We start from the raw sequence: 12,716 nt of genomic DNA on the forward strand, positions 1-12,716 counted from the left end.
GATGTTAAAAAAACACGATCGCTACAACTATTGTGTGTTACTGTCACAAGCGGTCTTGGTTCTACAGGTGTACACAAGTATCCATGTTAAAACTATACTGGCTTTGTAAATCGAGGTATAGCATTACCTCCGAATGATGTGGTTTTTCCAGACAAATACCGTGACACTGAATATAGATGGTGATCATGGGAGTGTATATCATCAGACCAGCAGTGTGGTTACACATCGCCGAATTTTGAAAGTGATTCAGCTAAGGAGCGTGGTATGAAACCGGTATTTGCAATTCCTGGAGCGTGGTATGAAACCGGTATTTGCAATTCCCTCATGCTGCCACTAGATATTTCTCCAGTATTTCTGACACATTCTGTCTTGATGCCATGTTAGAAGTTTTGTGATATATCTGCCATTTTCTAGGTTATTGAAGGTTGCGGTGGTTTGTTGCATTGTCCTGCTGGAATTTGAACTTCCTGACATTTTCTGGGGGGGGAGGGGAGGGGGAGGAGTTTAGATTAGTGGAAGTAGCCCAATTGACCTATTTTCGCGCCAAAATTTGAACTTCCCATCATGACATCATTGCGACATTGCCATATCTATGCCGCCATCTTGGATCCTCCATCATGAATAAATTTGGCAACAATGGGGAGTGAGGTGGCGCCGCCCTTGTTCTACTACTGCCAGGATCCTTTAAATGACAACAATGTATATAATTTTTACTCTTATAGCAATGTAATGCCCAATCATGTGTAGTGTAATATTATGTAACACTTTTTCAAGATTTACCTTTGGAATTTCAACCTTTTTCTAGCTGAATTTGTAGTATTTCAGACTTAATGGAATAACTTGAACATAGTGCAATTTTTGATTAAATGAGGTGTACCTTTACATACCTATCTAAATAATGCATGTGCAGATAACTGGCAGGAATTCACTGACAGTCTTTCATAATAAAGTTTCAATAAATGAGATGTCCTTTACATACCTATCTAAATAGTGCTCGTGCAGGTAACTGGCAGGAATTCACTGAGGTCTTTGCGGAAAAAGTTGAAATACGGCGATTTTCAACTAGCCATAGAGCCTAATGGTTCGCAGGAGCGAAAAAACATAATAGGTGAATTTATATGAAATACCTTGTTCTTTCATTTCAAATAGAGAGGTTATTAACGCAAAGATTTTTTATTTTTTTCAATGTTGTGACACGAAATTTTGTTGGCAAATCTGAGTTTCGAAATCAGAAACTCAAATACATATGGTATACAACAGAAAAAATGAAAACTACCGCAAAAAGTTTCCAGTAGAAACGTAATTTTACTAGAGTAATCTGATATTTTAGTAAATAGATACGATTATTTAATTTATAATGTATGTTGCACACATATAGAAATAGTAGTGCTGTTGCATCCTTTTTCTTTCATTACGGATTAATGAGAAAATAAACCAGCTGAAACTGACAGGAGCAGAAAATGGAAAAGAAATCCACGTAAATGCCTCGTAATGGGGAAATGCATTTACAGCTAAAAGCAATTGCAATGTTGCAGAAAAATCTTATGATCTTCCAGTCATAAGTACAGGAATAACTGTACTTGTAATGTGGCTGCTAAGATGCAAAGGATTCACATACGAGGTGTGTTCAAAAAGAAACCGAACTTTTGACAAAGCGCGCCAACCAGCAGAGTGAGCGCACTGCGGCTATTGAGCGCCCCTAGGGGCAGGTTTAAACAACAAACTGCCATTTGCCTCGTATCGCTCGGACAATAAGCAGGCGAACCACAGCCGCTGAAGTAAGCGCATGTACAGCCTACTCGTCGGATTAGCGCAATGAAGCAGCCTGAAGAACAATGTATGTGTGAAATTCTGCCGCAAACTTGGCAAAATTTTCACAGAAACATTTCAGATGCTTAGCCAAGTACACAAGGGGTGCGTACTACGAGTGGTTTAAACGTTTTCAACAGGGCAGAATATCGGACTGTGACGATTCCAAGTCTGGATGTCCTTCCATATCAACAGATGATGGCCTTGTGGATAGCGTTTATGCTGTGAATCACGGAGATCGTTGTTTAACTGTTCGGGAAGAAAATGAGGAGGGGGCATCAGCGTTGGATCATGCCATCACATTTTGAGCGGAAAACTTTAGATGCGCCGTGGGAGAGCAAAATTCGTACCGCGTTTGTTAACTGAAGATCAGAAACAGACCCGTGTTGAAATGTGCGGGAACTGCTTGCCGCTGTTAGTGAGAATGAAAACTTTCTTAAGAACATCATAACAGGCGATGAGACGTGGGTGTACGTTAGTGACACGAAGATGCAGTCGTCCCAGTGGATGGGCAAAGAGTCACAACGTCCGAGAAAAGCACGAATGAGTCGGTTAAATTTCAAGATAATATTGGTTGTGTTTTCTGACGACAAAGGCATTATCCACCATGAATTTGTGCCACGTGGACAGATTGCAAACAAGGAAGTCTACCAGGGAATCCTAGAGCGCATGAGGGTTGCTGTGCGCAGGAAGAGGCCTTAATTGTGGGAAAACCAAAGTTGGATGTTTCATCATGACAGTGCGCCAGCCCACGCATCACTCCCTGTCTCCAGCTATCTAGCAAAACAACACATTCCCGTTGTGCCCCATTCACCCAGCAGACTTTTTCCTGTTTCCCAAACTGAAAAACACGTTGAAAGGGCGTCGTTTCCAAACCGTAGAGGAATACAGGACAATGCGACGAGTAACCTGCACGCGGTCCCACAAAATGTGTTCCAGGAGGCGTTGCAAAACTGGAAGAAACGACGGGGACGATGTATTGCCAGTAGAGAGGACTATTTTGAAGGAGACAGTGCTTAAAATGTTGTACAATAAGCAATAAATCTGATACAACAAAAGTTCCGTTTCTTTTTTGACACATCTCGTATCATTTTGCGCTTTGAAAAATATGAATGCACAAAATAGTTTCCTGGCACTTTCTGTTCAAAGGAAGGAAATAGCGTGCCATAGGCAGGGTGTCCAGTGAACCTTGAAAACCAGGAAAACGTCAGGAATTTTCAGAATCGAAAAAAATTTTAAATTTTATTTAAAAACCTTGATTTTTTAATTTTTTGGTACCGTACCCATATTGCTATACTATCAGTATAAACCGTCTGTGATATTTCAAATAGTATTCGAATATTCAAAGGGGAATCTACATGTTATACACATAATACCCATTGGTGATCCAGTGTTTACACGACTCGAAACTGTTTTATATTCATCGAGCTGTCGCTTGAGACACAGATCCGAGGAAACTGATTAGTGCTACCCTGTGAGAGGTGGGGAGAGGGGGTAGAATTCATTGCTTCGAAGTCTGGCATTAAGAACAGATCTACTGCTATGACAGAAATACCCGGAAGTAATAAGTTTTGTAAAATCATTTTATAGACATGTTTATACTCAGCTTAGTACAGTATCTGAAATTATGTTAAATCTGTTGTAACACTTAATATATCGACTTTTAGATTACTGAAGATGTACGCTGTCGAAAACAAGATGTCATAGTCACGAAGGGCAGCGACTTTTACCGATATGTATTGAACAGATCAACGCAACTGAACGACGGCGACGAAATTTTATGAATGAAGAAGTTAAAGCTGGCCGTCGGTTTTACCGCGGGATAATCCGGATTCTTGTGTCAATAAATCTGTGGCTTGTGAACGTTTGCTTGGCAATTTCGTCGAGCGGAGCGGCAATAACCTTCAGAATAATGAAATTAAATCAAGGCTGTTGTAACACAGTTATTGAAACAGGAGGAGACGAATGACATTTAAAGATTTGTAATTGTTACTCATTTTGGAGCATTTATACAATTATTGGTATTAAGTAATTATTCACTCTTTTTTTTTAACGTACTCTCCTGTTGGCGTTTTCTTCTGTTCGCAACACTGCGAGACCTTTATAATAATTACTCTCGCTTCACAGTGTTTTGATGGCATCATAGATATAGATGGGCCAAAAGCAGCTTCTCTGTTCATCACTTTTCCGCTCATGCATCCGCACGGATCTAGTTGAAACAAGTGACTGATCACTGCATAATGGCTACTTACTACAATCCGACACACTGTTGTATCGCGTTGCTGGGCGGTAGTTCCAAGCAGCACGAGGTACAGAGGCTACAAAATAAAATAAACACATTCCTTCAAAAGCGTTCGTGTATTCTGTAGTACTTTTATTTTTTAGTAGTTGAATAAAGGTAGAAAACCCCTTAAGACACAAATAAAGAAAATCTCCGCAGACCATCAAAAAACAGAACGCACACTTGGCAATCACAGTTGGTAACACTGTATAACCAGTAATAATTGGAATAAGACGACGAACGGGACGACATTAGAGAGCAGCTTTGAACAAGTTCGCGCCAGCAATTTATTCAAAATAAAGCACTGGAGTTTCACTGTAAATTTGTGAAATATTGCTTTAACTAGATGCGTTCATGCAACGTTCCGAACCTTCAACAACAAAATTTCGACACAGTCAATCGTACACCATTCCAAGGTATTTTTCGAATAACTTTTGCACAACTTATAATTTTTGAAATCAATTATTTTTAGTATCGGTATGTCTAAGTTCGTGAATGAAATATCACAAATTAATTTAGTATTAAATATAAAACCCGTAAAAATGCGTTGTTTAAAGAGCAATATTATATTATAAAACATAAGCAACTCATCTTTCGTTATTTACACTTTCTTCTGGAGAGGAACAATATTCTTTAGAGGCTTAGTTTAGGGATGAACCAGTAACATCCCCCCCCCCCCCCCCCTGCCCAAGATTCCAAAGGTGCAACAAAGTAAAACGCCATGCTTGAAGCGAAAACGGCAAACGGCAAACATTCGCTAAGCTATAAATTGCTTCCCTCTCATTATTTTATGGAGCTATCAGCGAGAAAAGTTTTTAAACAAATTGTAAAGTTCGTTGGAAGTCGCTATGTGCTCTTATTCTCAAACTACTGGATGAACATTGAGTAATTTGCGCGCTCCGAGTCGCAATGTCAACGTGTGTGACGGTTCTTAAACATAATACTTCACCTAATGCGTTAAACCTTAAACGTAAGATTACTTCTAGCGCGCTGTGAGTTCCGATGTCAACGTGTGTGACAGTTCTTAACTATAATACTTCACCTGTTGCGTTACACCTTAAACGTAAGATTACTTATTTAGATATTCGACAGCATTTTAAATTTCTAAATTCGGTCAATAATTCTATGAGATACTCCGTCTTCAGGCTACGAGTGGCCTACCGGGACCATCCGACCGCCGTGTCATCCTCGGTTTAGGAATGCGGATAGGAGGGGCGTGGGGTCGGCGGCCACACCGCTCTCCCGGTCGTTAAGATGGTATTCTATTCGGTCGAGTAGCTCCTCAACTGGCATCACGAGGCTGAGTGTACCCCGAAAAATGGCAACAGCGCATGGCGGCCTGGATGGTCACCCATCCAAGTGCCGACCACGCCCGACAGTGCTTAACTTCGGTGATCTGACGGGAACCGGTGTATCCACTGCGGCAAGGCCGTATGAGATACAGGAAATAAAATTTTTGTTACCCCTAGATGCTGTTAGACAGCCGGGTTTGACCGTTGGCTGTCCAGTAAATATAAGGTTGGCTGTACGAGCCGAAAGCGGTTTCGAATATCATATGGGTTGAGGCTTGAGAATCACATTTCCCGTGTTATGCACGCAAGATTCTTCACAGTAGTAGATGTGAAAAAAATGTTGCGTTCTTAAAATTTACGACGAAAAAGGTTAGATCCAGACTAGGGAAGAAAGTGGGAAAGGATCCTGTTGCACAGTGTTTTTTCTTTAGAAGGGAGTTGGGAATTTCATCCCAATTTTGAGAAATATTGTAAGCAATTTTAATTTATATATAAATGTGTATTTTTTACTAGCTAATATTGATTGAGCCAGTATAAAACAAACCGATATGTTCAAAGCCACAGGATGACCCAGGGAATCAGTCTACAGTGCAGTCATATTTACTATCAAATGACGTTATAATAAGTGAAATTTTGTGGTAGTTGCGCACCATCAGGAGTCATTCGTCATTTCGGAGCTCAGCAGACTGTGTAGCATTATGTCCTTCATTATTTCCTGACATTCAAATTGCAAAGAAAATGCAATTGCAAAAATCAAAATTTTGCTACAGCATTGTACACGGATTGGCACAAAATATGAGGCGTAGATCAGTTTGGATTCCGCAGAAATGTTGGAACACGTGAGGCAATACTGACCCTACGACTTATCTTAGAAAATAGATTAAGGAAAGGCAAACCTACATTTCTAGCATTTGTAGACTTAGAGAAAGTTTTTGACAATGTTCACTGGAATACTCTCTTTCAAATTCTAAAGGTGGTAGGACATGTTCTGAGGCATCAAGGGATCACAAATTTAGCACTGGAAGGCAGCGTGGAGGGTAAAAATCGTAGAGGGAGACCAAGAGATGAATACACTAAGCAGATTCAGAAGGATGTAGGTTGCAGTAGGTGCTGGGAGATGAAGAAGCTTGCACAGGATAGAGTAGCATGGAGAGCTGCATCAAACCAGTCTCAGGACTGAAGACGACAACAACATGAGGCGTAAACTTGCTGACCTCACTGATAAATGTGAAATGATCGTACGTCTACATCTACATTTATACCCCGCAAGCCACCCAACGGTGTGTGGCGGAGGGCACTTTACGTGCCACTGTCATTACCTCCCTTTCCTGTTCCAGCCGCATATGGTTCGCAGGAAAAACGACTATCGGAAAGTCTCCGCGCTCGAATCTCTCTAATTTTACATTCGTGATCTCCTCGGGAGGTATAAGTAGGGAGAAGCAGTATATTCGATACCTCATCCAGAAACGCACCCTCTCGAAACCTGCACAGCAAGCTACACCGCGATGCAGAGCGCCTCTCTTACAGAGTCTGCCGCTTGAGTTTGCTAAACATCTCCGTAACACTATCACGCTTACCAAATAACCCTATGACGAAACGCGCCGCTCTTCTTTGGATCTTCTCTATCTCCTCTGTCAACCCGACCTGGTACAGTTCCCACACTGATGAGCAATACTCAGGTATAGGTCGAACGAGTGTTTTGTAAGCCACCTCCTTTGTTGATGGACTACATTTTCTAAGGACTCTCCCAATGAATCTCAACCTGGTACCGGTCTTACCAACAATTAATTTTATATGACCATTCCACTTCAAATCGTTCCGTACGCATACTCCCAGATATTTTACCGAAGTAACTGCTACCAGCGTTTGTTCCACTATCATATAATCATATAATAAAGGATCCTTCTTTCTATGTATTCGCAATACATTACATTTGTCTATGTTAAGGGTCAGTTGCCACTACGCTGCAGATCTTCCTGCATTTCGCTGCAATTTTCTAATGCTGCAACTTCTTTGTATACTACAGCATCATCCGCGAAAAGCCGCATGGAACATCCGACACTATCTACTAGGTCATTTATATATATTGTGAAAAGCAATGGTCCCATAACACTCCCCTGTGGCACGCCAGAGGTTACTTTAACGTCTGTAGACGTCTCTCCATTGAGAACAACATGCTGTGTTCTGTTTGCTAAAAACTCTTCAATCCAGCCTCATAGCTGGTCTGATATTCCGTAGGCTTTTTTACTTTGTTTATTTGGCGACAGTGCGGAACTATATCGAACGTCTTCCGGAAGTCAAGGAAAATGACATCTACCTGGGAGCCTGTATCTAATATTTTCTGGGTCTCATGAACAAATATTGGGTCTCACATGATCGCTGTTTCCGGAATCCATGTTGATTCCTACAGAGTAGATTCTGGGTTTCCAGAAACTACATGATACGCGAGCAAAAAACATGTTCTGAAATTCTACAACAGATCGGCGTCAGAGATATAGGTCTATAGTTTTGCGCATCTGCTCGACGACCCTTCTTGAAGACTGGGACTACCTATGCTCTTTTCCAATCATTTGGAACCTTCCGTTCCTCTAGAGACTTGCGGTACACGGCTGTCAGAAGGGGGCAAGTTCTTTCGTGTACTCTGTGTAGAATCGAATTGGTATCCTGTCAGGTCCAGTGGACTTTCCTCTGTTGAGTGACTTCAGTTGCTTTTCTATTCCTTGGACACTTATTTCGATGTCCGCCATTTTTTCCTTTGTGCGAGGATTTAGAGAAGGAACTGCAGTGCGGTCTTCCTCTGTGAAACAGCTTTGGAAAAAGGCCTTTAGTATTTCAGCTTTACGCTTGTCATCCTATGTTTCAATGCCATCATCATCCTGGAGTGTCTGGATATGATGTTTCGAGCCACTTACTGATTTAACGTAAGACCAGAACTACCTAGGATTTTCTGTCAAGTCGGTACATAGAATTTTACTTTCGAATTCACTGAACGCTTCACGCATAGCCCTCCTTACGCTATCTTTGACATCGTTTAGCTTCTGTTTGTCTGAGAGGTTTTGGCTGCTTTCCAACTTGCAGTGAAGCTCTCTTTGCTTTCGCAGTAGTTTCCTAACTTCGTTGTTGAACCACGGTGGGTTTTTCCCATCCCTCACAGTTTTACTCGGCACGTACCTGTCTAAAACGCATTTTACGATTGCCTTGAACTTTTTCCATAAACACTCAACATTGTCAGTGTCGGAACAGAAATTTTCGTTTCGATCTGTTAGGTAGTCTGAAATCTGCCTTCTATTACTCTTGCTAAACAGATAAACCTTCCTCCCTTTTTTATATTCCTATTTACTTCCATCCCCCCCCCCCCCCATGAACCATGGACCTTGCCGCTGGTGGGGAGGCTTGTGTGCCTCAGCGATACAGATAGCCGTACCGTAGGTACAACCACAACGGAGGGGTATCTGTTGAGAGGCCAGACAAATGTGTGGTTCCTGAAGAGGGGCAGCAGCCTTTTTAGTAGTTGCAAGGGCAACAGTCTGGATGATTGACTGACCTGGCCTTGTAACAATAACCAAAACGGCCTTGCTGTGCTGGTACTGCGAACGGCTGAAAGCAAGGGGAAACTAAGGCCGTAATTTTTCCCGAGGGCATGCAGCTTTACTGTATGATTAAATGATGATGCCATCCTCTTGGGTAAAATATTCCGGAGGTAAAATAGTCCCCCATTCGGATCTCCGGGCGGGGACTACTCAAGAGGATGTCGTTATCAGGAGAAAGAAAACTGGCGTTCTACGGATCGGAGCGTGGAATGTCAGATCCCTTAATCGGGCAGGTAGGTTAGAAAATTTAAAAAGGGAAATGGATAGGTTAAAGTTAGATATAGTGGGAATTAGTGAAGTTCGGTGGCAGGAGGAACAAGACTTCTGGTCAGGTGACTACAGGGTTATAAACACAAAGTCAAATAGGGGTAATGCAGGAGTAGCTTTAATAATGAATAGGAAAATAGGAATGCGGGTAAGCTACTACAAACAGCATAGTGAACGCATTATTGTGGCCAAGATAGATACGAAGCCCACACCTACCACAGTAGTACAAGTTTATATGCCAACTAGCTCTGCAGATGACGAAGAAATTGAAGAAATGTATGATGAAATAAAAGAAATTATTCAGACAGTGAAGGGAGACGAAAATTTAATAGTCATGGGTGACTGGAATTCGAGTGTAGGAAAAGGGAGAGAAGGAAACGTAGTAGGTGAATATGGATTGGGCTAAGAAATGAAAGAGGAAGCCGCCTGGTAGAATTTTGCACAGAGCACAACTTAATCATAGCGAACACTTGGTTTAAGAATCATGATAGAAGGTTGTATACATGGAAGAACCCTGGAGATACTAAAAGGTATCAGATAGATTATATAATGGTAAGACAGAGATTTAGGAACCAGGTTTTAAATTGTAAGACATTTCCAGGGGCAGATGTAGACTCTGACCACAATTTATTGGTTATGACCTGTAGGTTAAAACTGAAGAAACTGCAAAAAGGTGGGAATTTAAGGAGATGGGACCTGGATAAACTGAAAGAACCAGAGGTTGTAGAGAGTTTCAGGGAGAGCATAAGGGCAAAATTGACAGGAATGGGGGAAAGAAATACAGTAGAGGAAGAATGGGTAGCTTTGAGGGATGAAGTAGTGAAGGCAGCAGAGGATCAAGTAGGTAAAAAGAAGAGGGCTAGTAGAAATCCTTGGGTAACAGAAGAAATATTGAATTTAATTGATGAAAGGAGAAAATATAAAAATGCAGTAAGTGAAGCAGGCAAAAAGGAATACAAACGTCTCAAAAATGAGATCGACAGGAAGGGCAAAATGGCTAAGCAGGCATGGCTAGAGGACAAATGTAAGGATGTGGAGGCTTATCTCACTAGGGGTAAGATAGATACTGCCTACAGGAAAATTAAAGAGACCTTTGGAGATAAGAGAACCACTTGTATGTACATAAAGACCTCAGATGGAAACCCAGTTCTAAGCAAAGAAGGGAAAGCAGAAAGGTGGAAGGAGTATATAGAGGGTCTATACAAGGGCGATGCACTTGAGGACAATATTATGGAAATGGAAGAGGATGTAGATGAAGTTGAAATGGGAGATACGATACTGCGTGAAGAGTTTGACAGAGCACTGAAAGACCTGAGTCGAAACAAGGCCCCCGGAGTAGACAACATTCCATTGGAACTACTGACGGCCTTGGGAGAGCCAGTCCTGACAAAACTCTATCATCTGGTGAGCAAGATGTATGAAACAGGCGAAATACCCTCAGACTTCAAGAAGAATATAATAATTCCAATCCCAAAGAAAGCAGGTGTGGACAGATGTGAAAATTACCGAACAATCAGTTTAATAAGCCACAGCTGCAAAATACTAACACGAATTCTTTACAGACGAATGGAAAAACTAGTAGAAGCCGACCTCAGGGAAGATCAGTTTGGATTCCGTAGAAATACTGGAACACGTGAGGCAATACTGACCTTACGAGTTATCTTAGAAGAAAGATTAAGGAAAGGCAAACCTACGTTCCTAGCATTTGTAGACTTAGAAAAAGCTTTTGACAATGTTGACTGGAATACTCTCTTTCAAATTCTAAAGGTGGCAGGGGTAAAATACAGGGAGCGAAAGGCTATTTACAATTTGTATAGAAACCAGATGGCAGTTATAAGAGTCGATGGGCATGAAAGAGAAGCAGTGGTTGGGAAGGGAGTAAGACAGGGTTGTAGCTTCTCCCCGATGCTATTCAATCTGTATATTGAGCAAGCAGTAAAGGAAACAAAAGAAAAATTCGGAGTAGGTATTAAAATCCATGGAGAAGAAATAAAAACTTTGAGGTTCGCCGATGACATTGTAATTCTGTCAGAGACAGCAAGGGACTTGGAAGAGCAGTTGAACGGAATGGATAGTGTCTTGAAGGGAGGATATAAGATGAACATCAACAAAAGCAAAACGAGGATAATGGAATGTAGTCGAATTAAGTCGGGTGATGTTGAGGGTATTAGATTAGGAAATGAGACACTTAAAGTAGTAAAGGAGTTTTGCTATTTGGGGAGCAAAATAACTGATGATGGTCGAAGTAGAGAGGATATAAAATGTAGACTGGCAATGGCAAGGAAAGCGTTTCTGAAGAAGAGAAATTTGTTAACATCAAGCTTAGATTTAAGTGTCAGGAAGTCGTTTCTGAAAGTATTTGTATGGAGTGTAGCCATGTATGGAAGTGAAACATGGACGGTAAATAGTTTGGACAAGAAGAGAATAGAAGCTTTCGAAATGTGGTGCTACAGAAGAATGCTGAAGATTAGATGGGTAGATCACATAACTAATGAGGAAGTATTGAATAGGATTGGGGAGAAGAGAAGTTTGTGGCACAACTTGACCAGAAGAAGGGATCGGTTGGTAGGACATGTTCTGAGGCATCAAGGGATCACCAATTTAGTATTGGAGGGCAGCGTGGAGGGTAAAAATCGTAGGGGGAGACCAAGAGATGAATACACTAAGCAGATTCAGAAAGATGTAGGTTGCAGTAGGTACTGGGAGATGAAGAAGCTTGCACAGGATAGAGTAGCATGGAGAGCTGCATCAAACCAGTCTCAGGACTGAAGACCACAACAACAACAACATTTACTTCCATATTCAGGGATGCTGCAACGGCCTTATGATCACTGATTCCCTGTTCTGCACTTACAAGTCGAAACGTTTGGGTCTGTTTGTTATCAGTAGGTCCAATATGTTATCTCTACGAATCGGTTCTCTGTTTAATTGCTCGAGGTAATTTTCGGATAGTGCACTCAGTATAATGTCACTCGATGCTCCGTCCCTACCACCCGTCCTGAACATCTGAGTGTCCCAGTCTATATCTGGTAAATTGAAATCTCCACCCAAGACTATAACATGCTGAGGAAATTTGTGTGAAATGTGTTCCAGATTTTCTCTCAGTTGTTCTGCCACTAATGCTTCTGAGCCGGGGGGTCGGTGAAAGGAGCCAATTATTAACCTAGCTCGGTTGTTGAGTGTAACCTTCACCCATAATAATTCACAGGAACTATCCACTTCTACTTCACTACAGGATAAACTACTACTAACTGCGACAAACACGCCACCACTGGTTGCATGCAATCTATCCTTTCTAAACACCATCTGCGTCTTTGTAAAAATTTCGGCAGAATTTATCTCTGGCTTCAGCCAGCTTTCCGTACCTATAACGATTTCAGTTTCGGTGCTTTCTATCAGCGCTTGAAGTTCCGGTACTTTACCAATGCAGCTTCGACAGTTTACAATTACAATACCGATTGCTGCTTGGTCCTCGCA

At 41.5% G+C, this 12,716-nt stretch overlaps 1 pseudogene; it reads right to left on the reverse strand.

Moving 5' to 3' along the window:
- Positions 1–5,410: 5,410 nt before the first annotated feature.
- On the reverse strand, positions 5,411–5,527 carry LOC126189307 (5S ribosomal RNA; annotated as a pseudogene).
- Between the last annotated feature and the right edge of the window lie 7,189 nt (positions 5,528–12,716).

The sequence above is a fragment of the Schistocerca cancellata genome, chromosome 5, assembly GCF_023864275.1.
Source record: "Schistocerca cancellata isolate TAMUIC-IGC-003103 chromosome 5, iqSchCanc2.1, whole genome shotgun sequence".
Taxonomy (NCBI): Eukaryota; Metazoa; Arthropoda; class Insecta; order Orthoptera; family Acrididae; genus Schistocerca; species Schistocerca cancellata.